This window comes from Struthio camelus, chromosome 17 (genome assembly GCF_040807025.1).
Source record: "Struthio camelus isolate bStrCam1 chromosome 17, bStrCam1.hap1, whole genome shotgun sequence".
Lineage (NCBI taxonomy): Eukaryota > Metazoa > Chordata > Aves > Struthioniformes > Struthionidae > Struthio > Struthio camelus.
The window spans coordinates 406,904-434,638 of NC_090958.1; positions in this window are offsets into that span (position 1 = coordinate 406,904).

The following is a 27,735-nucleotide window of genomic DNA, read 5'->3' on the forward strand; positions in this document are numbered from 1 at the left end:
GAGGCTCCGAGTGCCTTTCGGGGCGGCCGGGCCGCCTCCAAGTGCCTTTGTGGGCGGCCGGGCCGCCTCCAAGTGCCTTTCGGGGTGGCCGGGGAGGCTCCGAGTGCCTTTGGGGGCTGGCGGGGAGGCTCCGAGTGCCTTTCGGGGCGGCCGGGCCGCCTCCGAGTGCCTTTCGGGGCAGCCGTGGAGGCTCCGAGTGCCTTTGTGGGCTGCCGGGCCGGCTCCGAGTGCCTTTCGGGGCGGCCCGGAATGCTCCGAGTGCCTTTCGGGGTGGTCGGGGAGGCTCCGAGTGCCTTTCGGGGAGGCCGGGCCGCCTCTGAGTGCCTTTCGGGGAGGCCGGGCCGCCTCCGAGTGCCTTTGTGGATGGCCGGGGAGGCTCCGAGTGCCTTTTGGGCAGTCGGGCAGGCTCCGAGTGCCTTTGTGGGCGGACGGGCCGCCTCCAAGTGCCTTTGTGGGTGGCCGGGGAGGCTCCGAGTGCCTTTGGGGGCTGGCGGGGAGGTTCCGAGTGCCTTTCGGGGCGGCCGGGCAGGCTCCGAGTGCCTTTCGGGGCGGCCGAGCAGGCTCCGAGTGCCTTTCGGGGCCGCCGTGGAGGCTCCGAGTGCCTTTGTGGGCTGCCGGGCCAGCTCCGAGTGCCTTTCGGGGGGGCGGTCGGGCAGGCTCCGAGTGCCTTTTGGGGCCGCCGGGCAGCCTCCGAGTGCCTTTCGGGGTGGCCGGGCCACCTCCGAGTGCCTTTGTGGGCGGCCGGGCCGGCTCCGAGTTCCTTTCGGGGAGGCCGGGGAGGCTCTGAGTGCCTTTTGGGGCCGCCGGGCCGCCTCCGAGTGCCTTTCGGGGCAGCCGTGCAGGCTCCGAGTGCCTTTCGGGGCGGCCGGGGAGGCTCTGAGTGCCTTTGGGGGCGTCTGGGCCGCCTGCGAGTGCCTTTCGGGGTGGCCGTGGAGGCTCCGAGTGCCTTTCGGGTTGGCCGGGGAGGCTCCGAGTGCCTTTTGGGGCGGTCCGGCCCACTCCGAGTGCATTTCGGGGAGGCCGGGTAGCCTCCGAATGCCTTTCGGGGTGGCCGGGCCACCTCCGAGTGCCTTTGTGGGTGGCCCAGCCGGCTCCAAGTGCCTTTCGGGATGGCTGTGGAGGCTCCGAGTGCCTTTCGGGGCAGCCGTGGAGGCTCCGAGTGCCTTTGTGGGCTGCCGGGCCGGCTCCGAGTGCCTTTCGGGGGGGCGGTCGGGCAGGCTCCGAGTGCCTTTTGGGGCGGCCGGGCAGCCTCCGAGTGCCTTTCGGGGTGGCCGGGCCACCTCCGAGTGCCTTTGTGGACGGCCGGGCCGGCTCCGAGTTCCTTTCGGGGCGGCCGTGGAGGCTCCGAGTGCCTTTCGGGGCGGCCGGGGAGGCTCCGAGTGCCTTTGTGGGAGGCCGGGCCGCCTCCGAGTGCCTTTCGGGGAGGCCGGGGAGGCTCCGAGTGCCTTTCGGGGCGGCCGGGCCGCCTCGAAGTGCCTTTTGGGGTGGCCGGGCCGCCTCCGAGTGCCTTTCGCGGTGGCCAGGGAGGCTCCGAGTGCCTTTCGGGGCGGCTGGGTCCGCTCCGAGTGCCTTTTGGGGCGGCCGGGGAGGCTCCGAGTTCCTTTCGGGGCAGCCGTGCAGGCTCCGATTGCCTTTTTGGGTGGCCGGGCAGGCTCCGAGTGCCTTTTGGGGCGGCCGGGCAGGCTCCGAGTGCCTTTTGGGGTGGCCGGGCAGGCTCCGAGTGCCTTTCGGGGCAGACGGGGAGGCTCCGAGTGCCTTTCGGGGAGGACGGGGAGGCTCCGAGTGCCTTTGTGGGAGGCCGGGCCGCCTCCGAGTTCCTTTCGGGGAGGCCGGGGAGGCTCCGAGTGCCTTTCGGGGCGGCCGGGCCGCCTCGAAGTGCCTTTTGGGGTGGCCGGGCCGCCTCCGAGTGCCTTTCGCGGTGGCCAGGGAGGCTCCGAGTGCCTTTCGGGGCGGCTGGGTCCGCTCCGAGTGCCTTTTGGGGCGGCCGGGGAGGCTCCGAGTTCCTTTCGGGGCAGCCGTGCAGGCTCCGATTGCCTTTTTGGGTGGCTGGGCAGGCTCCGAGTGCCTTTTGGGGCGGCCGGGCAGGCTCCGAGTGCCTTTTGGGGTGGCCGGGCAGGCTCCGAGTGCCTTTCGGGGCAGACGGGGAGGCTCCGAGTGCCTTTCGGGGCGGCCGGGGAGGCTCCGAGTGCCTTTCGGGGCGGCCGGGCAGGCTCCGAGTGCCTTTGTGGGCGGCCGGGAAGGCTTCGAGTGCGTTTGTGGGCGTCCAGGCCGCCTCCAAGTGCCTTTCGGGTTGGCCGGGGAGGCTCCGAGTGCCTTTGTGGGCGACCGGGCAGGCTCCGAGTGCCTTTCAGGGTGGCCGGGGAGCCTCCGAGTGCCTTTCGGGGTGGCCGGGCAGGCTCCGAGTGCCTTTTGGGGCAGCCGGGGAGGCACCGAGTGCCTTTGTGGGCTGCTGGGGAGTCTCCGAGTGCCTTTCGGGGGGGCGGCCGGGGAGGCTCCGAGTGCCTTTCGGGACGGCCGGTCCGCCTCCGAGTGCCTTTGTGGGCGGCCGAGCCACCTCCGAGTGCCTTTGTGGGCGGCCGGGTCGGCTCCGAGTGCCTTTCGGGGAGGCCGGGGAGGCTCCGAGTGCCTTTCGGGGCGGCCGGGCCGCCTCCGAGTGCCTTTGTGCGCGGTCGAGGAGGCTCTGAGTGCCTTTCTGGGAGGCCGGGGAGGCTCCGAGTGCCTTTTGGGGCCGCCGGGCTGCCTCCGAGTGCCTTTCGGGGCGGCTGGGCAGGCTCCAAGTGCCTTTTCGGGCGGCCGGGCCTGCTCCGAGTGCCTTTTGGGGCGTCCGGGCAGGCTCTGAGTGCCTTTCGGGGCGGCCGGTGCGCCTCCGAGTGCCTTTGTGTGCTGCCGGGCAGGCTCCGAGTGCCTTTCGGGGGGGCGGTCGGGGAGGCTCCGAGTGCCTTTCGGGGCGGCCGTGGAGGCTCTGAGTGCCTTTCGGGGAGGCCGGAGAGGCTCCGAGTGCCTTTCGGGGCGTTCGGGGCGGCTCCGAGTGCCTTTTGGGGCGGCCGGGCCGCATCCGAGTGCCTTTCGGGGTGGCCGTGGAGGCTCCGAGTGCCTTTCGGGGTGGCCGTGGAGGCTCTGAGTGCCTTTCGGGAGGCCGGGGAGGCTCCGAGTGCCTTTCGGGGTGGCCGGGGAGGCTCCGAGTGCCTTTCGGGGCGTCCGGGCCGCCTCCGAGTGCCTTTTGGGGTGTCCGTGGAGGCTCCGAGTGCCTTTGTGGGCTGCCGGGCCGGCTCCGAGTGCCTTTCGGGGGGGCGGTCGGGCAGCCTCCGAGTGCCTTTCGCGACGGCCGGGCCACCTCCGAGTGCCTTTGTGGGCGGCCGGGCCGCCTCCGAGTTCCTTTCGGGGTGGCCGTGGAGGCTCCGAGTACCTTTCGGGGAGGCCGGGCATGCTCTGAGTGCCTTTTGGGGCCGCCGGGCCGCCTCCGAGTGCCTTTCGGGGCAGCCGTGCAGGCTCCGAGTGCCTTTCGGGGCGGCCGGGGAGGCTCTGAGTGCCTTTGGGGGCGTCTGGGCCGCCTCCGAGTGCCTTTGTGGGCGGCCGTGGAGGCTCCGAGTGCCTTTCGGGGTGGCCGGGGAGCCTCCGAGTGCCTTTTGGGGCGGCCGGGCAGGCTCCGAGTGTCTTTCGGGGCAGCCAGGCCGCCTCCTAGTGCCTTTTGGGGTAGCCGTGGAGGCTCCGAGTGCCTTTCGGGGAGGCCGGGCCGCCTCCGAGTGCCTTTCGGGGCGGCTGGGGAGGCTCTGATTGCCTTTCGGGACGGCCGGGAAGGCTCCGAGTGCCTTTCGGGGTGGCCGGGGAGGTTCCGAGTGCCTTTCGGGGAGGCCGGGCCGCTCTGAGTGCCTTTCGGGGTGGCCAGGCAGGCTCCGAGTGTCTTTCGGGGCGGCCGGGGAGGCTCCGAGTGCTTTTCGGGGCGGCCGGGCCGCCTCCGAGTGCCTTTCGGGGGTCCGTGGAGGCTCCGAGTGCCTTTCGGGGTGGCCGTTCCCCCTCCGAATGCCTTTCGGGGAACCTGGGCCTGCTCCGAGTGCCTTTCGGGGCGGCCGGGGAGGCTCCGAGTGCCTTTCGGGGTGATTGGGGAGGCTCCGAGTGCCTTTCGAGGCGGCCGGGGAGGCTCCGAGTGCCTTTTTGGGCGGACGGCAAGGCTCCGAGTGCCTTTCAGGGCGGCCGGGCAGGCTCCGAGTGCCTTTCGGGGCGGCCGGGCCGCCTCCGTGTGCCTTTGTGGGCGGCCGGGGAGGCTCCGAGTGCCTTTCGGGGCGGCCGGGAAGGCTCCGAGTGCCTTTCTGGGAGGCCGGGGAGGCACCGAGTGCCTTTGTGGGCGGCCGGGCAGGCTCCGAGTGCATTTTGGGGCAGCCGGGCTGGCTCCGAGTGCCTCTGTGGGCAGCCGTGGAGGCTCCAAGTGCCTTTCGGGGCGGCCGGGCAGGCTCCGAGTGCCTTTGTGGGCGGACGGGCCGCCTCCAAGTGCCTTTGTGGGTGGCCGGGGAGGCTCCGAGTGCCTTTGGGGGCTGGCGGGGAGGTTCCGAGTGCCTTTCGGGGCGGCCGGGCAGGCTCCGAGTGCCTTTCGGGGCGGCCGAGCAGGCTCCGAGTGCCTTTCGGGGCCGCCGTGGAGGCTCCGAGTGCCTTTGTGGGCTGCCGGGCCAGCTCCGAGTGCCTTTCGGGGGGGCGGTCGGGCAGGCTCCGAGTGCCTTTTGGGGCCGCCGGGCAGCCTCCGAGTGCCTTTCGGGGTGGCCGGGCCACCTCCGAGTGCCTTTGTGGGCGGCCGGGCCGGCTCCGAGTTCCTTTCGGGGAGGCCGGGGAGGCTCTGAGTGCCTTTTGGGGCCGCCGGGCCGCCTCCGAGTGCCTTTCGGGGCAGCCGTGCAGGCTCCGAGTGCCTTTCGGGGCGGCCGGGGAGGCTCTGAGTGCCTTTGGGGGCGTCTGGGCCGCCTGCGAGTGCCTTTCGGGGTGGCCGTGGAGGCTCCGAGTGCCTTTCGGGTTGGCCGGGGAGGCTCCGAGTGCCTTTTGGGGCGGTCCGGCCCACTCCGAGTGCATTTCGGGGAGGCCGGGTAGCCTCCGAATGCCTTTCGGGGTGGCCGGGCCACCTCCGAGTGCCTTTGTGGGTGGCCCAGCCGGCTCCGAGTGCCTTTCGGGATGGCTGTGGAGGCTCCGAGTGCCTTTCGGGGCAGCCGTGGAGGCTCCGAGTGCCTTTGTGGGCTGCCGGGCCGGCTCCGAGTGCCTTTCGGGGGGGCGGTCGGGCAGGCTCCGAGTGCCTTTTGGGGCGGCCGGGCAGCCTCCGAGTGCCTTTCGGGGTGGCCGGGCCACCTCCGAGTGCCTTTGTGGACGGCCGGGCCGGCTCCGAGTTCCTTTCGGGGCGGCCGTGGAGGCTCCGAGTGCCTTTCGGGGCGGCCGGGGAGGCTCCGAGTGCCTTTGTGGGAGGCCGGGCCGCCTCCGAGTGCCTTTCGGGGAGGCCGGGGAGGCTCCGAGTGCCTTTCGGGGCGGCCGGGCCGCCTCGAAGTGCCTTTTGGGGTGGCCGGGCCGCCTCCGAGTGCCTTTCGCGGTGGCCAGGGAGGCTCCGAGTGCCTTTCGGGGCGGCTGGGTCCGCTCCGAGTGCCTTTTGGGGCGGCCGGGGAGGCTCCGAGTTCCTTTCGGGGCAGCCGTGCAGGCTCCGATTGCCTTTTTGGGTGGCCGGGCAGGCTCCGAGTGCCTTTTGGGGCGGCCGGGCAGGCTCCGAGTGCCTTTTGGGGTGGCCGGGCAGGCTCCGAGTGCCTTTCGGGGCAGACGGGGAGGCTCCGAGTGCCTTTCGGGGAGGACGGGGAGGCTCCGAGTGCCTTTGTGGGAGGCCGGGCCGCCTCCGAGTTCCTTTCGGGGAGGCCGGGGAGGCTCCGAGTGCCTTTCGGGGCGGCCGGGCCGCCTCGAAGTGCCTTTTGGGGTGGCCGGGCCGCCTCCGAGTGCCTTTCGCGGTGGCCAGGGAGGCTCCGAGTGCCTTTCGGGGCGGCTGGGTCCGCTCCGAGTGCCTTTTGGGGCGGCCGGGGAGGCTCCGAGTTCCTTTCGGGGCAGCCGTGCAGGCTCCGATTGCCTTTTTGGGTGGCTGGGCAGGCTCCGAGTGCCTTTTGGGGCGGCCGGGCAGGCTCCGAGTGCCTTTTGGGGTGGCCGGGCTGGCTCCGAGTGCCTTTCGGGGCAGACGGGGAGGCTCCGAGTGCCTTTCGGGGCGGCCGGGGAGGCTCCGAGTGCCTTTCGGGGCGGCCGGGCAGGCTCCGAGTGCCTTTGTGGGCGGCCGGGAAGGCTTCGAGTGCGTTTGTGGGCGTCCAGGCCGCCTCCAAGTGCCTTTCGGGTTGGCCGGGGAGGCTCCGAGTGCCTTTGTGGGCGACCGGGCAGGCTCCGAGTGCCTTTCAGGGTGGCCGGGGAGCCTCCGAGTGCCTTTCGGGGTGGCCGGGCAGGCTCCGAGTGCCTTTTGGGGCAGCCGGGGAGGCACCGAGTGCCTTTGTGGGCTGCTGGGGAGTCTCCGAGTGCCTTTCGGGGGGGCGGCCGGGGAGGCTCCGAGTGCCTTTCGGGACGGCCGGTCCGCCTCCGAGTGCCTTTGTGGGCGGCCGAGCCACCTCCGAGTGCCTTTGTGGGCGGCCGGGTCGGCTCCGAGTGCCTTTCGGGGAGGCCGGGGAGGCTCCGAGTGCCTTTCGGGGCGGCCGGGCCGCCTCCGAGTGCCTTTGTGCGCGGTCGAGGAGGCTCTGAGTGCCTTTCTGGGAGGCCGGGGAGGCTCCGAGTGCCTTTTGGGGCCGCCGGGCTGCCTCCGAGTGCCTTTCGGGGCGGCCGGGCAGGCTCCAAGTGCCTTTTCGGGCGGCCGGGCCTGCTCCGAGTGCCTTTTGGGGCGTCCGGGCAGGCTCCGAGTGCCTTTCGGGGCGGCCGGTGCGCCTCCGAGTGCCTTTGTGTGCTGCCGGGCAGGCTCCGAGTGCCTTTCGGGGGGGCGGTCGGGGAGGCTCCGAGTGCCTTTCGGGGCGGCCGTGGAGGCTCTGAGTGCCTTTCGGGGAGGCCGGAGAGGCTCCGAGTGCCTTTCGGGGCGTTCGGGGCGGCTCCGAGTGCCTTTTGGGGCGGCCGGGCCGCATCCGAGTGCCTTTCGGGGCGGCCGTGGAGGCTCCGAGTGCCTTTCGGGGTGGCCGTGGAGGCTCTGAGTGCCTTTCGGGAGGCCGGGGAGGCTCCGAGTGCCTTTCGGGGTGGCCGGGGAGGCTCCGAGTGCCTTTCGGGGCGTCCGGGCCGCCTCCGAGTGCCTTTCGGGGTGTCCGTGGAGGCTCCGAGTGCCTTTGTGGGCTGCCGGGCCGGCTCCGAGTGCCTTTCGGGGGGGCGGTCGGGCAGCCTCCGAGTGCCTTTCGCGACGGCCGGGCCACCTCCGAGTGCCTTTGTGGGCGGCCGGGCCGCCTCCGAGTTCCTTTCGGGGTGGCCGTGGAGGCTCCGAGTACCTTTCGGGGAGGCCGGGCATGCTCTGAGTGCCTTTTGGGGCCGCCGGGCCGCCTCCGAGTGCCTTTCGGGGCAGCCGTGCAGGCTCCGAGTGCCTTTCGGGGCGGCCGGGGAGGCTCTGAGTGCCTTTGGGGGCGTCTGGGCCGCCTCCGAGTGCCTTTGTGGGCGGCCGTGGAGGCTCCGAGTGCCTTTCGGGGTGGCCGGGGAGCCTCCGAGTGCCTTTTGGGGCGGCCGGGCAGGCTCCGAGTGTCTTTCGGGGCAGCCAGGCCGCCTCCTAGTGCCTTTTGGGGTAGCCGTGGAGGCTCCGAGTGCCTTTCGGGGAGGCCGGGCCGCCTCCGAGTGCCTTTCGGGGCGGCTGGGGAGGCTCTGATTGCCTTTCGGGACGGCCGGGAAGGCTCCGAGTGCCTTTCGGGGTGGCCGGGGAGGTTCCGAGTGCCTTTCGGGGAGGCCGGGCCGCTCTGAGTGCCTTTCGGGGTGGCCAGGCAGGCTCCGAGTGTCTTTCGGGGCGGCCGGGGAGGCTCCGAGTGCTTTTCGGGGCGGCCGGGCCGCCTCCGAGTGCCTTTCGGGGGTCCGTGGAGGCTCCGAGTGCCTTTCGGGGTGGCCGTTCCCCCTCCGAATGCCTTTCGGGGAACCTGGGCCTGCTCCGAGTGCCTTTCGGGGCGGCCGGGGAGGCTCCGAGTGCCTTTCGGGGTGATTGGGGAGGCTCCGAGTGCCTTTCGAGGCGGCCGGGGAGGCTCCGAGTGCCTTTTTGGGCGGACGGCAAGGCTCCGAGTGCCTTTCAGGGCGGCCGGGCAGGCTCCGAGTGCCTTTCGGGGCGGCCGGGCCGCCTCCGTGTGCCTTTGTGGGCGGCCGGGGAGGCTCCGAGTGCCTTTCGGGGCGGCCGGGAAGGCTCCGAGTGCCTTTCTGGGAGGCCGGGGAGGCACCGAGTGCCTTTGTGGGCGGCCGGGCAGGCTCCGAGTGCATTTTGGGGCAGCCGGGCTGGCTCCGAGTGCCTCTGTGGGCAGCCGTGGAGGCTCCAAGTGCCTTTCGGGGCGGCCGGGCAGGCTCCGAGTGCCTTTGTGGGCGGCCGGGCCGCCTCCAAGTGGCTTTGTGGGTGGCCGGGGAGGCTCCGAGTGCCTTTGGGGGCTGGCGGGGAGGCTCCGAGTGCCTTTCGGGGCGGCCGGGCCGCCTCCAAGTGCCTTTGTGGGCGGCCGGGCCGCCTCCAAGTGCCTTTCGGGGTGGCCGGGGAGGCTCCGAGTGCCTTTGGGGGCTGGCGGGGAGGCTCCGAGTGCCTTTCGGGGCGGCCGGGCCGCCTCCGAGTGCCTTTCGGGGCAGCCGTGGAGGCTCCGAGTGCCTTTGTGGGCTGCCGGGCCGGCTCCGAGTGCCTTTCGGGGCGGCCCGGAATGCTCCGAGTGCCTTTCGGGGTGGTCGGGGAGGCTCCGAGTGCCTTTCGGGGAGGCCGGGCCGCCTCTGAGTGCCTTTCGGGGAGGCCGGGCCGCCTCCGAGTGCCTTTGTGGATGGCCGGGGAGGCTCCGAGTGCCTTTTGGGCAGTCGGGCAGGCTCCGAGTGCCTTTGTGGGCGGACGGGCCGCCTCCAAGTGCCTTTGTGGGTGGCCGGGGAGGCTCCGAGTGCCTTTGGGGGCTGGCGGGGAGGTTCCGAGTGCCTTTCGGGGCGGCCGGGCAGGCTCCGAGTGCCTTTCGGGGCGGCCGAGCAGGCTCCGAGTGCCTTTCGGGGCCGCCGTGGAGGCTCCGAGTGCCTTTGTGGGCTGCCGGGCCAGCTCCGAGTGCCTTTCGGGGGGGCGGTCGGGCAGGCTCCGAGTGCCTTTTGGGGCCGCCGGGCAGCCTCCGAGTGCCTTTCGGGGTGGCCGGGCCACCTCCGAGTGCCTTTGTGGGCGGCCGGGCCGGCTCCGAGTTCCTTTCGGGGAGGCCGGGGAGGCTCTGAGTGCCTTTTGGGGCCGCCGGGCCGCCTCCGAGTGCCTTTCGGGGCAGCCGTGCAGGCTCCGAGTGCCTTTCGGGGTGGCCGTGGAGGCTCCGAGTGCCTTTCGGGTTGGCCGGGGAGCCTCCGAGTGCCTTTTGGGGCGGTCCGGCCCACTCCGAGTGCATTTCGGGGAGGCCGGGTAGCCTCCGAATGCCTTTCGGGGTGGCCGGGCCACCTCCGAGTGCCTTTCGGGGTGGCCCAGCCGGCTCCGAGTGCCTTTCGGGATGGCTGTGGAGGCTCCGAGTGCCTTTCGGGGTAGCCGTGGAGGCTCCGAGTGCCTTTGTGGGCTGCCGGGCCGGCTCCAAGTGCCTTTCGGGGGGGCGGTCGGGCAGGCTCCGAGTGCCTTTTGGGGCGGCCGGGCAGCCTCCGAGTGCCTTTCGGGGTGGCCGGGCCACCTCCGAGTGCCTTTGTGGACGGCCGGGCCGGCTCCGAGTTCCTTTCGGGGCGGCCGTGGAGGCTCCGAGTGCCTTTCGGGGCGGCCGGGGAGGCTCCGAGTGCCTTTGTGGGAGGCCGGGCCGCCTCCGAGTGCCTTTCGGGGAGGCCGGGGAGGCTCCGAGTGCCTTTCGGGGCGGCCGGGCCGCCTCGAAGTGCCTTTTGGGGTGGCCGGGCCGCCTCCGAGTGCCTTTCGCGGTGGCCAGGGAGGCTCCGAGTGCCTTTCGGGGCGGCTGGGTCCGCTCCGAGTGCCTTTTGGGGCGGCCGGGCTGGCTCCGAGTGCCTTTCGGGGCAGCCGTGCAGGCTCCGATTGCCTTTTTGGGTGGCCGGGCAGGCTCCGAGTGCCTTTTGGGGCGGCCGGGCAGGCTCCGAGTGCCTTTTGGGGTGGCCGGGCAGGCTCCGAGTGCCTTTCGGGGCAGACGGGGAGGCTCCGAGTGCCTTTCGGGGAGGACGGGCCGCCTCCGAGTGCCTTTCGGGGCGGCCGGGGAGGCTCCGAGTGCCTTTCGGGGCGGCCGGGCAGGCTCCGAGTGCCTTTGTGGGCGGCCGGGAAGGCTTCGAGTGCGTTTGTGGGCGTCCAGGCCGCCTCCAAGTGCCTTTCGGGTTGGCCGGGGAGGCTCCGAGTGCGTTTGTGGGCGACCGGGCAGGCTCCGAGTGCCTTTCAGGGTGGCCGGGGAGCCTCCGAGTGCCTTTCGGGGCGGCCGGGCAGGCTCCGAGTGCCTTTTGGGGCAGCCGGGGAGGCACCGAGTGCCTTTGTGGGCTGCTGGGGAGTCTCCGAGTGCCTTTCGGGGGGGCGGCCGGGGAGGCTCCGAGTGCCTTTCGGGACGGCCGGTCCGCCTCCGAGTGCCTTTGTGGGCGGCCGAGCCACCTCCGAGTGCCTTTGTGGGCGGCCGGGTCGGCTCCGAGTGCCTTTCGGGGAGGCCGGGGAGGCTCCGAGTGCCTTTCGGGGAGGCCGGGGAGGCTCCGAGTGCCTTTCGGGGCGGCCGGGCCGCCTCCGAGTGCCTTTGTGCGCGGTCGAGGAGGCTCTGAGTGCCTTTCTGGGAGGCCGGGGAGGCTCCGAGTGCCTTTTGGGGCCGCCGGGCTGCCTCCGAGTGCCTTTCGGGGCGGCCGGGCAGGCTCCAAGTGCCTTTTCGGGCGGCCGGGCCTGCTCCGAGTGCCTTTTGGGGCGTCCGGGCAGGCTCTGAGTGCCTTTCGGGGCGGCCGGTGCGCCTCCGAGTGCCTTTGTGTGCTGCCGGGCAGGCTCCGAGTGCCTTTCGGGGGGGCGGTCGGGGAGGCTCCGAGTGCCTTTCGGGGCGGCCGTGGAGGCTCTGAGTGCCTTTCGGGGAGGCCGGAGAGGCTCCGAGTGCCTTTCGGGGCGTTCGGGGCGGCTCCGAGTGCCTTTTGGGGCGGCCGGGCCGCATCCGAGTGCCTTTCGGGGTGGCCGTGGAGGCTCCGAGTGCCTTTCGGGGTGGCCGTGGAGGCTCTGAGTGCCTTTCGGGAGGCCGGGGAGGCTCCGAGTGCCTTTCGGGGTGGCCGGGGAGGCTCCGAGTGCCTTTCGGGGCGTCCGGGCCGCCTCCGAGTGCCTTTCGGGGTGTCCGTGGAGGCTCCGAGTGCCTTTGTGGGCTGCCGGGCCGGCTCCGAGTGCCTTTCGGGGGGGCGGTCGGGCAGCCTCCGAGTGCCTTTCGCGACGGCCGGGCCACCTCCGAGTGCCTTTGTGGGCGGCCGGGCCGCCTCCGAGTTCCTTTCGGGGTGGCCGTGGAGGCTCCGAGTACCTTTCGGGGAGGCCGGGCATGCTCTGAGTGCCTTTTGGGGCCGCCGGGCCGCCTCCGAGTGCCTTTCGGGGCAGCCGTGCAGGCTCCGAGTGCCTTTCGGGGCGGCCGGGGAGGCTCTGAGTGCCTTTGGGGGCGTCTGGGCCGCCTCCGAGTGCCTTTGTGGGCGGCCGTGGAGGCTCCGAGTGCCTTTCGGGGTGGCCGGGGAGCCTCCGAGTGCCTTTTGGGGCGGCCGGGCAGGCTCCGAGTGTCTTTCGGGGCAGCCAGGCCGCCTCCTAGTGCCTTTTGGGGTAGCCGTGGAGGCTCCGAGTGCCTTTCGGGGAGGCCGGGCCGCCTCCGAGTGCCTTTCGGGGCGGCTGGGGAGGCTCTGATTGCCTTTCGGGACGGCCGGGAAGGCTCCGAGTGCCTTTCGGGGTGGCCGGGGAGGTTCCGAGTGCCTTTCGGGGAGGCCGGGCCGCTCTGAGTGCCTTTCGGGGTGGCCAGGCAGGCTCCGAGTGTCTTTCGGGGCGGCCGGGGAGGCTCCGAGTGCTTTTCGGGGCGGCCGGGCCGCCTCCGAGTGCCTTTCGGGGGTCCGTGGAGGCTCCGAGTGCCTTTCGGGGTGGCCGTTCCCCCTCCGAATGCCTTTCGGGGAACCTGGGCCTGCTCCGAGTGCCTTTCGGGGCGGCCGGGGAGGCTCCGAGTGCCTTTCGGGGTGATTGGGGAGGCTCCGAGTGCCTTTCGGGGTGGCCGGGGAGGCTCCGAGTGCCTTTTTGGGCGGACGGCAAGGCTCCGAGTGCCTTTCAGGGCGGCCGGGCAGGCTCCGAGTGCCTTTCGGGGCGGCCGGGCCGCCTCCGTGTGCCTTTGTGGGCGGCCGGGGAGGCTCCGAGTGCCTTTCGGGGCGGCCGGGAAGGCTCCGAGTGCCTTTTGGGGAGGCCGGGGAGGCACCGAGTGCCTTTGTGGGCGGCCGGGCAGGCTCCGAGTGCATTTTGGGGCAGCCGGGCTGGCTCCGAGTGCCTCTGTGGGCAGCCGTGGAGGCTCCAAGTGCCTTTCGGGGCGGCCGGGCAGGCTCCGAGTGCCTTTGTGGGCGGCCGGGCCGCCTCCAAGTGGCTTTGTGGGTGGCCGGGGAGGCTCCGAGTGCCTTTGGGGGCTGGCGGGGAGGCTCCGAGTGCCTTTCGGGGCGGCCGGGCCGCCTCCAAGTGCCTTTGTGGGCGGCCGGGCCGCCTCCAAGTGCCTTTTGGGGTGGCCGGGGAGGCTCCGAGTGCCTTTGGGGGCTGGCGGGGAGGCTCCGAGTGCCTTTCGGGGCGGCCGGGCCGCCTCCGAGTGCCTTTCGGGGCAGCCGTGGAGGCTCCGAGTGCCTTTGTGGGCTGCCGGGCCGGCTCCGAGTGCCTTTCGGGGCGGCCCGGAATGCTCCGAGTGCCTTTCGGGGTGGTCGGGGAGGCTCCGAGTGCCTTTCGGGGAGGCCGGGCCGCCTCTGAGTGCCTTTCGGGGAGGCCGGGCCGCCTCCGAGTGCCTTTGTGGATGGCCGGGGAGGCTCCGAGTGCCTTTTGGGCAGTCGGGCAGGCTCCGAGTGCCCTTGTGGGCGGACGGGCCGCCTCCAAGTGCCTTTGTGGGTGGCCGGGGAGGCTCCGAGTGCCTTTGGGGGCTGGCGGGGAGGTTCCGAGTGCCTTTCGGGGCGGCCGGGCAGGCTCCGAGTGCCTTTCGGGGCGGCCGAGCAGGCTCCGAGTGCCTTTCGGGGCCGCCGTGGAGGCTCCGAGTGCCTTTGTGGGCTGCCGGGCCAGCTCCGAGTGCCTTTCGGGGGGGCGGTCGGGCAGGCTCCGAGTGCCTTTTGGGGCCGCCGGGCAGCCTCCGAGTGCCTTTCGGGGTGGCCGGGCCACCTCCGAGTGCCTTTGTGGGCGGCCGGGCCGGCTCCGAGTTCCTTTCGGGGAGGCCGGGGAGGCTCTGAGTGCCTTTTGGGGCCGCCGGGCCGCCTCCGAGTGCCTTTCGGGGCAGCCGTGCAGGCTCCGAGTGCCTTTCGGGGCGGCCGGGGAGGCTCTGAGTGCCTTTGGGGGCGTCTGGGCCGCCTGCGAGTGCCTTTCGGGGTGGCCGTGGAGGCTCCGAGTGCCTTTCGGGTTGGCCGGGGAGGCTCCGAGTGCCTTTTGGGGCGGTCCGGCCCACTCCGAGTGCATTTCGGGGAGGCCGGGTAGCCTCCGAATGCCTTTCGGGGTGGCCGGGCCACCTCCGAGTGCCTTTGTGGGTGGCCCAGCCGGCTCCGAGTGCCTTTCGGGATGGCTGTGGAGGCTCCGAGTGCCTTTCGGGGCAGCCGTGGAGGCTCCGAGTGCCTTTGTGGGCTGCCGGGCCGGCTCCGAGTGCCTTTCGGGGGGGCGGTCGGGCAGGCTCCGAGTGCCTTTTGGGGCGGCCGGGCAGCCTCCGAGTGCCTTTCGGGGTGGCCGGGCCACCTCCGAGTGCCTTTGTGGACGGCCGGGCCGGCTCCGAGTTCCTTTCGGGGCGGCCGTGGAGGCTCCGAGTGCCTTTCGGGACGGCCGGGGAGGCTCCGAGTGCCTTTGTGGGAGGCCGGGCCGCCTCCGAGTGCCTTTCGGGGAGGCCGGGGAGGCTCCGAGTGCCTTTCGGGGCGGCCGGGCCGCCTCGAAGTGCCTTTTGGGGTGGCCGGGCCGCCTCCGAGTGCCTTTCGCGGTGGCCAGGGAGGCTCCGAGTGCCTTTCGGGGCGGCTGGGTCCGCTCCGAGTGCCTTTTGGGGCGGCCGGGCTGGCTCCGAGTGCCTTTCGGGGCAGCCGTGCAGGCTCCGATTGCCTTTTTGGGTGGCCGGGCAGGCTCCGAGTGCCTTTTGGGGCGGCCGGGCAGGCTCCGAGTGCCTTTTGGGGTGGCCGGGCAGGCTCCGAGTGCCTTTCGGGGCAGACGGGGAGGCTCCGAGTGCCTTTCGGGGAGGACGGGCCGCCTCCGAGTGCCTTTCGGGGCGGCCGGGGAGGCTCCGAGTGCCTTTCGGGGCGGCCGGGCAGGCTCCGAGTGCCTTTGTGGGCGGCCGGGAAGGCTTCGAGTGCGTTTGTGGGCGTCCAGGCCGCCTCCAAGTGCCTTTCGGGTTGGCCGGGGAGGCTCCGAGTGCGTTTGTGGGCGACCGGGCAGGCTCCGAGTGCCTTTCAGGGTGGCCGGGGAGCCTCCGAGTGCCTTTCGGGGCGGCCGGGCAGGCTCCGAGTGCCTTTTGGGGCAGTCGGGGAGGGTCCGAGTGCCTTTGTGGGCTGCTGGGGAGGCTCCGAGTGCCTTTCGGGGGGGCGGCCGGGGAGGCTCCGAGTGCCTTTCGGGACGGCCGGGCAGCCTCCGAGTGCCTTTGTGGGCGGCCGAGCCACCTCCGAGTGCCTTTGTGGGCGGCCGGGTTGGCTCCGAGTGCCTTTCGGGGAGGCCGGGGAGGCTCCGAGTGCCTTTCGGGGCGGCCGGGCCGCCTCCGAGTGCCTTTCTGGGAGGCCGGGGAGGCTCCGAGTGCCTTTTGGGGCCGCCGGGCTGCCTCCGAGTGCCTTTCGGGGCGGCCGGGGAGGCTCCAAGTGCCTTTTGGGGCGGCCGGGCCTGCTCCGAGTGCCTTTTGGGGCGGCCGGGCCTGCTCCGAGTGCCTTTTGGGGCGTCCGGGCAGGCTCCGAGTGCCTTTCGGGGCGGCCGGTGCGCCTCCGAGTGCCTTTGTGGGCTGCCGGGCAGGCTCCGAGTGCCTTTCGGGGGGGCGGTCGGGGAAGCTCCAAGTGCCTTTCGGGGCGGCCGGGCCGGCTCCAAGTGCCTTTCGGGGTGGCCGGAGAGGCTCCGAGTGCCTTTTGGGGCGGCCGGGAAGGCTCCGAGTGCCTTTCGGGGCATTGGGGGAGGCTCCGAGTGCCTTTCGGGGCGGCCGTGGAGGCTCTGAGTGCCTTTCGGGGAGGCCGGAGAGGCTCTGAGTGCCTTTCGGGGCGGTCGGGGCGGCTCCGAGTGCCTTTTGGGGCGGCCGGGCCGCATCCGAGTGCCTTTCGGGGTGGCCGTGGAGGCTCCGAGTGCCTTTCGGGGTGGCCGTGGAGGCTCTGAGTGCCTTTCGGGAGGCCGGGGAGGCTCCGAGTGCCTTTCGGGGTGGCCGGGGAGGTTCCGAGTGCCTTTCGGGGAGGCTGGGCCGCTCTGAGTGCCTTTCGGGGAACCTGGGCCTGCTCCGAGTGCCTTTCGGGGCGGCCGGGGAGGCTCCGAGTGCCTTTCGGGGCGTCCGGGCCGCCTCCGAGTGCCTTTCGGGGTGTCCGTGGAGGCTCCGAGTGCCTTTGTGGGCTGCCAGGCCGGCTCCGAGTGTCTTTCGGCGGGGCGGTCGGGCAGCCTCCGAGTGCCTTTCGGGGCGGCCGGGCCACCTCCGAGTGCCTTTGTGGGCGGCCGGGCCGCCTCCGAGTTCCTTTCGGGGTGGCCGTGGAGGCTCCGAGTACCTTTCGGGGAGGCCGGGCATGCTCTGAGTGCCTTTTGGGGCCGCCGGGCCGCCTCCGAGTGCCTTTCGGGGCAGCCGTGCAGGCTCCGAGTGCCTTTCGGGGCGGCTGGGGAGGCTCTGAGTGCCTTTGGGGGCGTCTGGGCCGCCTCCGAGTGCCTTTCGCGGCGGCCGTGGAGGCTCCGAGTGCCTTTCGGGGTGGCCGGGGAGCCTCCGAGTGCCTTTTGGGGCGGCCGGGCAGGCTCCGAGTGTCTTTCGGGGCAGCCAGGCCGCCTCCTAGTGCCTTTTGGGGTAGCCGTGGAGGCTCCGAGTGCCTTTCGGGGAGGCCGGGCCGCCTCCGAGTGCCTTTCGGGGCGGCTGGGGAGGCTCTGATTGCCTTTCGGGACGGCCGGGAAGGCTCCGAGTGCCTTTCGGGGTGGCTGGGGAGGTTCCGAGTGCCTTTCGGGGAGGCCGGGCCGCTCTGAGTGCCTTTCGGGGTGGCCAGGCAGGCTCCGAGTGTCTTTCGGGGCGGCCGGGGAGGCTCCGAGTGCTTTTCGGGGCGGCCGGGCCGCCTCCGAGTGCCTTTCGGGGGTCCGTGGAGGCTCCGAGTGCCTTTCGGGGTGGCCGTTCCCCCTCCGAATGCCTTTCGGGGAACCTGGGCCTGCTCCGAGTGCCTTTCGGGGCGGCCGGGGAGGCTCCGAGTGCCTTTCGGGGCGGCCGGGCCGCCTCCGAGTGCCTTTTGGGGTGTCCGTGGAGGCTCCGAGTGCCTTTGTGGTCTGCCGGGCCGGCTCCGAGTGCCTTTCGGGGGGGCGGTCGGGCAGGCTCCGAGTGCCTTTTGGGGCGGCCGGGCCGCCTCCGAGTTCCTTTCGGGGTGGCCGTGGAGGCTCCGAGTGCCTTTTGGGGTGGCCGTGGAGGCTCTGAGTGCCTTTCGGGGAGGCCGGGGAGGCTCCGAGTGCCTTTCGGGGTGGCCGGGGAGGCTCCGAGTGCCTTTCGGGGTGGCCGGGAAGGCTCCGAGTGCCTTTCGGGGTGGCTGGGGAGGTTCCGAGTGCCTTTCGGGGAGGCCGGGCCGCTCTGAGTGCCTTTCGGGGTGGCCAGGCAGGCTCCGAGTGTCTTTCGGGGCGGCCGGGGAGGCTCCGAGTGCTTTTCGGGGCGGCCGGGCCGCCTCCGAGTGCCTTTCGGGGGTCCGTGGAGGCTCCGAGTGCCTTTCGGGGTGGCTGTTCCCCCTCCGAATGCCTTTCGGGGAACCTGGGCCTGCTCCGAGTGCCTTTCGGGGCGGCCGGGGAGGCTCCGAGTGCCTTTCGGGGCGGCCGGGCCGCCTCCGAGTGCCTTTTGGGGTGTCCGTGGAGGCTCCGAGTGCCTTTGTGGTCTGCCGGGCCGGCTCCGAGTGCCTTTCGGGGGGGCGGTCGGGCAGGCTCCGAGTGCCTTTTGGGGCGGCCGGGCCGCCTCCGAGTTCCTTTCGGGGTGGCCGTGGAGGCTCCGAGTGCCTTTTGGGGTGGCCGTGGAGGCTCTGAGTGCCTTTCGGGGAGGCCGGGGAGGCTCCGAGTGCCTTTCGGGGTGGCCGGGGAGGTTCCGAGTGCCCTTCGGGGAGGCCTCGCCGCTCTGAGTGCCTTTCGCGGCAGCCAGGCAGGCTCCGAGTGTCTTTCGGGGCGGCCGGGGAGGCTCCGAGTGCTTTTCGGGGCGGCCGGCTCGCCTCCGAGTGCCTTTCGGGGGTCCGTGGAGGCTCCGAGTGCCTTTCGGGGCGGCCGTTCCCCCTCCGAATGCCTTTCGGGGAACCTGGGCCCGTCCCAGTGCCTTTCGGGGCGGCCAGGGAGGCTCCGAGTGCCTTTCGGGGTGGCTGGGCCACCTCCGAGTGCCTTTCGGGGTGGCCGGGGCGGGTCCGAGTGGCTTTCGGGGCAGCTGGGGAGTCTCCGAATGCCTTTGTGTGTGGACGGGCTGCCTCCAAGTGCCTTTCGGGACGGCCGGGGAGGCTCCAAGTGCCTTTTGTGGTGGCCGGGGAGGCTCCGAGTGCCTTTCGTGGTGGCTGGGATCGTCCCAGTGCCTTTTGGGGCTGCCGCTCCCCCTCCGAATGTCCTTCACGACGGTCAGGCCGCCTCCGAGTGCCTTTGTGCACGGTCGGGGAGGCTCCGAGTGCCTTTCGGGGCAGCCTGGAAGCCTCTGAGTGCCTTTCGGGGCGGCCGGGCCGGCTCCAAGTGCCTTTCGGGGTGGCCGGGCCCACTCCGAGTAGCTTTCGGCGTGGCCGGGCCGCCTCCAAGTGCCTTTTGGGGTGGCCGGGCCGCCTCCGAGTGCCTTTTGGGGCGGCCCGGGAGGCTCCGAGTGCCTTTGTGGGTGGTCGGGCAGGCTCTGAGTGCCTTTGTCGGCGGCCGGGCCACCTCCGAGTGCGTTTGTGGGCGCTCGGTCAGGCTCCGAGTGGCTTTCGGGGTGGCCGGACCACCTCTGAGTGCCTTTTGGGGCGGCCAGGCCGCCTCCGAGTGCCTTTCGGGGAGGTTAAGGAAAGGAAGACGTGAGTGCTTGTGGGAGAGCCGTGTGCATGTCAGGGCCAAAAGGGTGGAAGCGATCGTGCTCCCCGTGTGGGCCTGCACATGTTAGGCAGGCGTTGGAGGAGAGTGGCTGCTCAAGTCAGAAAGTGTGAGGAGGGCTGTCCTAGGTTGTAGGAGGTGAGGGAAAGGAGGATGTGAGTGCTTGTGGGAGAGCCCTAGGCATGTCAGGGCCAAAAGGGTGGAGGCAATGGTGCTCCCCGTGTGGGCCTGTGCATGCTAGGTACACGATGGAAGAGATTGACTGCTCAAGTCGGAAAGTGTGAGGGGGACTTTCACAAGTTGGAGTAGGGTAGGGAAAGGAAGACGGGAGTGCTTGTGGGAGAGCCGTGTGCATGTCAGGGCCAAAAGGGTGGAGGCAATGGTGCTCCCCGTGTGGGCCTGCACATGTTAGGCAGGCGTTGGAGGAGAGTGGCTGCTCTAATGGGAAAGTGTGAGGAGGGCAGTGGTAAGTTGTAGGAGGTGAGTGAAAGGAGGACGGGAGTGCTTGTGGGAGAGCCGTGTGGATGTCAGGGCCAAAAGGGTGGAGGCAATGGTGCTCCCCGTGTGGGCCTGTACATGTTAGGCAGGCTTAGGAGGAGAGTGTCTGCTCCAGTCCGAAAGTGTGAGGAGGGCAGTGGTAAGTTGAAGGAGGTGAGTGAAAGGAGGATGTGAGTGCCTGTGGGAGAGCCGTATGGATGTCAGGGCCAAAAGGGTGGAGGCAATGGTGCTCCCCGTGTGGGCCTGCACATGTTAGGCAGGCGTTGGAGGAGAGTGGTTGCTCAAGTCAGAAAGTGTGATGAGGGCAGTGGTAAGTTGTAGGAGGTGAGGGAAAGGAGGACGGGAGTGGTTGTGGGAGAGCCGTGTGCATGTCATGGCCAAAAGTGTGGAGGCAATGGTGCGCCCTGTGTGGGCCTGTACATGTTAGGCAGCCGTTGGAGGAGAGTGGCTGCTCCAGTCCGAAAGTGTGAGGAGGGCTGTCCTAGGTTGTAGGAGGTGAGGGAAAGGAAGACGTGAGTGCTTGTGGGAGAGCCGTGTGGATGTCAGGGCCAAAAGGGTGGAGACAATGGTGCTCCTCGTGTGGGCCTGCACATGCTAGGCAGGTGTTGGAGGAGAGTGGCTGCTCCAGTCAGAAAGTGTGAGGAGGGCTGTCCTAGGTTGTAGGAGGTGAGGGAAAGTAGGACGGGAGTGCTTGTGGGAGAGCCGTAGGCATGTCAGGGCCAGAAATGTGGAGGCAATGGTGCTCCCCATGTGGGCCTGCACATGTTGGGCAGGCTTTGGAGGAGATTGGCTGCTCTAATGGGAAAGTGTGAGGAGGGCAGTGGTAAGTTGGAATAGGGTAGGAAAAGGAAGACGTGAGTGCTTGTGGGAGAGCCGTAGGCATGTCAGGGCCAAAAGCGTGGACGCTGTGCTGCTCCCCGTGTGGGCCTGCCCATGTTAGGCAGGTGTTGGAGGGCAGTGGCTGATCCAGTCCGAAAGTGTGAGGAGGGCAGTCGTAAATTGGACTAGGGAAGGGAAAGGAGGGGGGGAGTGGTTGTGGGAGAGGCGTGTGGATGTCAGGACCAAAAGGGTGGAGGCAATGGTGCTCCCCGTGTGGGCCTGCACATGTTAGGTAGGTGTCTGAGAGGATTGGCTGCTCTAGTGGGCAAGTGTGAGGAGGGGAGTGGTAAGTTGTAGGAGGTGAGGGAAAGGAGGATGGGAGTGGTTGTGGGAGAGCCGTGTGGATGTCAGGACCAAAAGGGTGGAGGTAGTTTTGCTCCCCGTGTGGGCTTGTGCATGTTAGGCAGGTGTTGGAGGGCAGTGGCTGCTCCAGTCCAAAAATGTGAAGAGGGCAGTCGTAAGTCAGACTGGGGTAGGGAAAGGAGGTCGGGAGTGGTTGTGGGAGAGGCGTGTGGATGTCGTGACCAAAAGGGTGGAGGCAATGGTGCTCCCCAGGTGGGCCTGTACATTTTAGGCAGGTGTCTGAGAGGATTGTCTGCTCTAGTGGGCAAGTGTGAGTAGGGCAGTGGTAAGTTGTAGGAGGTGAGGGAAAGGAGGATGGGAGTGGTTGTGGGAGAGCCGTGTGGATGTCAGGACCAAAGGGGTGGAGGCAATGGTGCTCCCCGTGTGGGCCTGTATATGTTAGGCAGGTGTTGGAGGAGAGTGGCTGCTCCAGTCAGAAAGTGTGAGGAGGGCAGTGGTAAGTTGTAGGAGGTGAGGGAAAGGAGGATGTGAGTGGTTGTGGGAGAGCCGCAGGCATGTCAGGGCCAAAAAGGTGGAGGCAATGGTGCTCCCCGTGTGGGCCTGTACATGTTAGGCAGGCTTTGGAGGAGAGTGGCTGCTCCTGTCAGAAAGTGTGAGCACGGCAGTCATAAGTTGAAGTAGGGTAGGGAAAGGAGGGAGGGAGTGCTTGTAGCAGTGCCATAGGCATGTCAGGGCCAAAAGGGTGGAGGCAATGGTGCTCCCCGTGTGGGCCTGCACATGTTAGGCAGGCGTTGGAGGAGAGTGGCTGCTCAAGTCAGAAAGTGTGAGGGGGACTGGCACAAGTTGGAGTAGTGTAGGGAAAGGAGGGCGTGAGTGCTTGTGGGAGAGCCGTAGGCATGTCAGGGCCAAAAGGGTGGAGGCAATGGTGCTCCCCGTGTGGGCCTGCACATGTTAGGCAGGCGTTGGAGGAGAGTGGCTGCTCCTGTCAGAAAGTGTGAGGAGGGCTGTCCTAGGTTGTAGGAGGTGAGGGAAAGGAGGATGTGAGGGCTTGTGGGAGAGCCGTAGGCATGTCAGGGCCAAAAGGGTGGAAGCGATCGTGCTCCCCGTGTGGGCCTGCACATGTTAGGCAGGCGTTGGAGGAGAGTGGCTGCTCCTGTCAGAAAGTGTGAGGAGGCCTGTCCTAGGTTGTAGGAGGTGAGGGAAAGGAGGATGTGAGGGCTTGTGGGAGAGCCGTAGGCATGTCAGGGCCAAAAAGGTGGAGGCAATGGTACTCCCCGTGTGGGCCTTTACATGTTATGCAGGCGTTGGAGGAGAGTGGCTGCTCCAGTCCGAAAGTGTGAGGAAGGCAGTGGTAAGTTGCAGGAGGTGAGGGAAAGGAAGACGTGAGTGCTTGTGGGAGAGCCGCAGGCATGTCGGAACTAAAAGGGTGGAGACAATGGTGCTCCCCGTGTGGGCCTGCATATCTTAGGCAGGCTTAGGAGGAGAGTGTCTGCTCCAGTCCGAAAGTGTGAGGAGGGCAGTGGTAAGTTGTAGGAGGTGAGGGAAAGGAGGGAGGGAGTGGTTGTGGGAGAGCCGTGTGGATGTCAGGGCCAAAAGGGTGGGTGCCTTGGTGCAGGTTGTGGTGGCTGTTGTTGGTAGTCCGGTGTTGAAGGAGAGTGTCTGCTGTAGTGGGGAAGTGTGGTTCGGGCTGTTGAAAGTAGGAGGAGGGGAGGAAAAGGAGGAGGGAAGTGTTGGTGGGAGAGCCGTATGGATGGCAAGGGCCAAAGGGTGGGTGCCTTGGGTCAGGTTGTGGTGGCTGTTGTTGGTAGTTGGGTGTTGGAGGAGAGTGTCTGCTGTAGTGGGGAAGTGTGGTTCGGGCTGTTGAAAGTAGGAGGAGGGGAGGAAAAGGAGGAGGGAAGTGTTGGTGGGAGAGCCGTATGGATGGCAAGGGCCAAAGGGTGGGTGCCTTGGGTCAGGTTGTGGTGGCTGTTGTTGGTAGTTGGGTGTTGGAGGAGAGTGTCTGCTGTAGTGGGGAAGTGTGGTTCGGGCTGTTGAAAGTAGGAGGAGGGGAGGAAAAGGAGGAGGGAAGTGTTGGTGGGAGAGCCGTGTGCATGCCAGTGCCAAAAGGGTGGGTGCCTTGGGTCAGGTTGTGGTGGCTGTTGTTGGTAGTTGGGTGTTGGAGGAGAGTGTCTGCTGTAGTGGGGAAGTGTGGTTCGGGCTGTTGAAATTAGGAGGAGGGGAGGAAAAGGAGGAGGGAAGTGTTGGTGGGAGAGCCGTATGGATGGCAAGGGCAAAAGGGTGGGTGCCTTGGGTCAGGTTGTGGTGGCTGTTGTTGGTAGTTGGGTGTTGGAGGAGAGTGTCTGCTGTAGTGGGGAAGTGTGGTTCGGGCTGTTGAAAGTAGGAGGAGGGGAGGAAAAGGAGGAGGGAAGTGTTGGTGGGAGAGCCGTATGGATGGCAAGGTCCAAAGGGTGGGTGCCTTGGGTCAGGTTGTGGTGGCTGTTTTTGGTAGTCCGGTGTTGGAGGAGAGTGTCTGCTGTAGTGGGGAAGTGTGGTTCGGGCTGTTGAAAGTAGGAGGAGGGGAGGAAAAGGAGGAGGGAAGTGTTGGTGGGAGAGCCGTGTGCATGCCAGTGCCAAAAGGGTGGGTGCCTTGGTGCAGGTTGTGGTGGCTGTTGTTGGTAGTTGGGTGTTGGAGGAGAGTGTCTGCTGTAGTGGGGAAGTGTGGTTCGGGCTGTTGAAAGTAGGAGGAGGGGAGGAAAAGGAGGAGGGAAGTGTTGGTGGGAGAGCCGTGTGCATGCCAGTGCCAAAAGGGTGGGTGCCTTGGTGCAGGTTGTGGTGGCTGTTGTTGGTGGTCCGGTGTTGGAGGAGAGTGTCTGCTGTAGTGGGGAAGTGTGGTTCGGGCTGTTGAAAGTAGGAGGAGGGGAGGAAAAGGAGGAGGGAAGTGTTGGTGGGAGAGCCGTGTGCATGCCAATGCCAAAAGGGTGGGTGCCTTGGGTCAGGTTGTGGTGGCTGTTGTTGGTAGTCCGGTGTTGGAGGAGAGTGTCTGCTGTAGTGGGGAAGTGTGGTTCGGGCTGTTGAAAGTAGGAGGAGGGGAGGAAAAGGAGGAGGGAAGTGTTGGTGGGAGAGCCGTATGGATGGCAAGGGCCAAAGGGTGGGTGCCTTGGGTCAGGTTGTGGTGGCTGTTGTTGGTAGTTGGGTGTTGGATGAGAGTGTCTGCTGTAGTGGGGAAGTGTGGTTCGGGCTGTTGAAAGTAGGAGGAGGGGAGGAAAAGGAGGAGGGAAGTGTTGGTGGGAGAGCCGTATGGATGGCAAGGGCCAAAGGGTGGGTGCCTTGGGTCAGGTTGTGGTGGCTGTTGTTGGTAGTCCGGTGTTGGAGGAGAGTGTCTGCTGTAGTGGGGAAGTGGTGTCAGGGCTGTTGAAAGTCGGAGGATGGGAGGAAAAGGAGGAGGGAAGTGTTGGTGGGAGAGCCGTGTGCATGCCAGTGCCAAAAGGGTGGGTGCCTTGGTGCAGTTTGTGGTGGCTGTTGTTGGTAGTCCAGTGTTGGAGGAGAGTGTCTGCTGTAGTGGGGAAGTGTGGTTCGGGCTGTTGAAAGTAGGAGGAGGGGAGGAAAAGGAGGAGGGAAGTGTTGGTGGGAGAGCCGTATGGATGGCAAGGGCCAAAGGGTGGGTGCCTTGGGTCAGGTTGTGGTGGCTGTTGTTGGTAGTTGGGTGTTGGAGGAGAGTGTCTGCTGTAGTGGGGAAGTGTGGTTCGGGCTGTTGAAAGTCGGAGGAGGGGAGGAAAAGGAGGAGGGAAGTGTTGGTGGGAGAGCCGTATGGATGGCAAGGGCCAAAGGGTGGGTGCCTTGGGTCAGGTTGTGGTGGCTGTTGTTGGTAGTTGGGTGTTGGAGGAGAGTGTCTGCTGTAGTGGGGAAGTGTGGTTCGGGCTGTTGAAAGTAGGAGGAGGGGAGGAAAAGGAGGAGGGAAGTGTTGGTGGGAGAGCCGTATGGATGGCAAGGGCAAAAGGGTGGGTGCCTTGGGTCAGGTTGTGGTGGCTGTTGTTGGTAGTCCGGTGTTGGAGGAGAGTGTCTGCTGTAGTGGGGAAGTGTGGTTCAGGCTGTTGAAAGTAGGAGGAGGGGAGGAAAAGGAGGAGGGAAGTGTTGGTGGGAGAGCCGTGTGCATGCCAGTGCCAAAAGTGTGGGTGCCTTGGTGCAGGTTGTGGTGGCTGTTGTTGGTAGTTGGGTGTTGGAGGAGAGTGTCTGCTGTAGTGGGGAAGTGTGGTTCGGGCTGTCGAAAGTAGGAGGAGGGGAGGAAAAAGAGGAGGGAAGTGTTGGTGGGAGAGCCGTATGGATGGCCAGGGCCAAAGGGTGGGTGCCTTGGTGCAGGTTGTGGTGGCTGTTGTTGGTAGTTGGGTGTTGGATGAGAGTGTCTGCTGTAGTGGGGAAGTGTGGTTCGGGCTGTCGAAAGTAGGAGGAGGGGAGGAAAAAGAGGAGGGAAGTGTTGGTGGGAGAGCCGTATGGATGGCAAGGGCCAAAGGGTGGGTGCCTTGGTGCAGGTTGTGGTGGCTGTTGTTGGTAGTTGGGTGTTGGAGGAGAGTGTCTGCTGTAGTGGGGAAGTGTGGTTCGGGCTGTCGAAAGTAGGAGGAGGGGAGGAAAAGGAGGAGGGAAGTGTTGGTGGGAGAGCCGTATGGATGGCAAGGGCCAAAGGGTGGGTGCCTTGGGTCAGGTTGTGGTGGCTGTTGTTGGTAGTCCGGTGTTGGAGGAGAGTGTCTGCTGTAGTGGGGAAGTGTGGTTCAGGCTGTTGAAAGTCGGAGGAGGGGAGGAAAAGGAGGAGGGAAGTGTTGGTGGGAGAGCCGTATGGATGGCAAGGGCCAAAGGGTGGGTGCCTTGGGTCAGGTTGTGGTGACTGTTGTTGGTAGTCCGGTGTTGGAGGAGAGTGTCTGCTGTAGTGGGGAAGTGTGGTCAGGGCTGTTGAAAGTAGGAGGAGGGGAGGAAAAGGAGGAGGGAAGTGTTGGTGGGAGAGCCGTATGGATGGCAAGGTCCAAAGGGTGGGTGCCTTGGGTCAGGTTGTGGTGGCTGTTGTTGGTAGTTGGGTGTTGGAGGAGAGTGTCTGCTGTAGTGGGGAAGTGTGGTTCGGGCTGTTGAAAGTAGGAGGAGGGGAGGAAAAGGAGGAGGGAAGTGTTGGTGGGAGAGCCGTATGGATGGCAAGGGCAAAAGGGTGGGTGCCTTGGGTCAGGTTGTGGTGGCTGTTGTTGGTAGTCCGGTGTTGGAGGAGAGTGTCTGCTGTAGTGGGGAAGTGTGGTTCGGGCTGTTGAAAGTAGGAGGAGGGGAGGAAAAGGAGGAGGGAAGTGTTGGTGGGAGAGCCGTGTGCATGCCAATGCCAAAAGGGGGGGGTGCCTTGGTGCAGGTTGTGGTGGCTGTTGTTGGTAGTCCGGTGTTGGAGGAGAGTGTCTGCTGTAGTGGGGAAGTGTGGTTCGGGATGTTGAAAGTAGGAGGAGGGGAGGAAAAGGAGGAGGGAAGTGTTGGTGGGAGAGCCGTATGGATGGCAAGGGCAAAAGGGTGGGTGCCTTGGGTCAGGTTGTGGTGGCTGTTGTTGGTAGTCCGGTGTTGGAGGAGAGTGTCTGCTGTAGTGGGGAAGTGTGGTTCGGGCTGTTGAAAGTAGGAGGAGGGGAGGAAAAGGAGGAGGGAAGTGTTGGTGGGAGAGCCGTGTGCATGCCAATGCCAAAAGGGGGGGGTGCCTTGGTGCAGGTTGTGGTGGCTGTTGTTGGTAGTCCGGTGTTGGAGGAGAGTGTCTGCTGTAGTGGGGAAGTGTGGTTCGGGATGTTGAAAGTAGGAGGAGGGGAGGAAAAGGAGGAGGGAAGTGTTGGTGGGAGAGCTGTATGGATGGCAAGGGCAAAAGGGTGGGTGCCTTGGTGCAGGTTGTGGTGGCTGTTGTTGGTAGTCCGGTGTTGGAGGAGAGTGTCTGCTGTAGTGGGGAAGTGTGGTTCGGGCTGTTGAAAGTAGGAGGAGGGGAGGAAAAGGAGGAGGGAAGTGTTGGTGGGAGAGCCGTGTGCATGCCAGTGCCAAAAGGGTGGGTGCCTTGGTGCAGGTTGTGGTGGCTGTTGTTGGTAGTTGGGTGTTGGAGGAGAGTGTCTGCTGTAGTGGGGAAGTGTGGTTCGGGCTGTTGAAAGTCGGAGGATGGGAGGAAAAGGAGGAGGGAAGTGTTGGTGGGAGCGCCGTATGGATGGCAAGGGCAAAAGGGTGGGTGCCTTGGTGCAGGTTGTGGTGGCTGTTGTTGGTGGTCCGGTGTTGGAGGAGAGTGTCTGCTGTAGTGGGGAAGTGTGGTTCGGGCTGTTGAAAGTCGGAGGAGGGGAGGAAAAGGAGGAGGGAAGTGTTGGTGGGAGAGCCGTATGGATGGCAAGGGCCAAAGGGTGGGTGCCTTGGGTCAGGTTGTGGTGGCTGTTGTTGGTAGTCCGGTGTTGGAGGAGAGTGTCTGCTGTAGTGGGGAAGTGTGGTTCGGGCTGTTGAAAGTAGGAGGAGGGGAGGAAAAGGAGGAAGGAGGTGTTGGTGGGAGAGCTATATGGATGGCAAGAGCAAAAGGGTGGGTGCCTTGGGTCAGGTTGTGGTGGCTGTTGTTGATAGTCCGGTGTTGGAGGAGAGTGTCTGCTGTAGTGGGGAAGTGTGGTTCGGGCTGTTGAAAGTAGGAGGAGGGGAGGAAAAGGAGGAGGGAAGTGTTGGTGGGAGAGCCGTATGGATGGCAAGGGCAAACGGGTGGGTGCCTTGGTGCAGGTTGTGGTGGCTGTTGTTGGTAGTCCGGTGTTGGAGGAGAGTGTCTGCTGTAGTGGGGAAGTGTGGTTCGGGCTGTTGAAAGTAGGAGGAGGGGAGGAAAAGGAGGAGGGAAGTGTTGGTGGGAGAGCCGTATGGATGGCCAGGGCCAAAGGGTGGGTGCCTTGGGTCAGGTTGTGGTGGCTGTTGTTGGTAGTCCGGTGTTGGAGGAGAGTGTCTGCTGTAGTGGGGAAGTGTGGTTCGGGCTGTTGAAAGTCGGAGGAGGGGAGGAAAAGGAGGAGGGAAGTGTTGGTGGGAGAGCCGTATGGATGGCCAGGGGAAAAGGGTGGGTGCCTTGGTGCAGGTTGTGGTGGCTGTTGTTGGTAGTTGGGTGTTGGAGGAGAGTGTCTGCTGTAGTGGGGAAGTGTGGTTCGGGCTGTTGAAAGTAGGAGGAGGGGAGGAAAAGGAGGAGGGAAGTGTTGGTGGGAGAGCCGTATGGATGGCAAGGGCCAAAGGGTGGGTGCCTTGGGTCAGGTTGTGGTGGCTGTTGTTGGTAGTTGGGTGTTGGAGGAGAGTGTCTGCTGTAGTGGGGAAGTGTGGTTCGGGCTGTTGAAAGTAGGAGGAGGGGAGGAAAAGGAGGAGGGAAGTGTTGGTGGGAGAGCCGTATGGATGGCAAGGGCAAAAGGGTGGGTGCCTTGGTGCAGGTTGTGGTGGCTGTTGTTGGTAGTTGGGTGTTGGAGGAGAGTGTCTGCTGTAGTGGGGAAGTGTGGTCAGGGCTGTCAAAAACAGGAGTAGGGGAGGAAAAGGAGGAGGGAAGTGTTGGTGGGAGAGCCGTATGGATGGCAAGGGCAAAAGGGTGGGTGCCTTGGTGCAGGTTGTGGTGGCTGTTGTTGGTAGTTGGGTGTTGG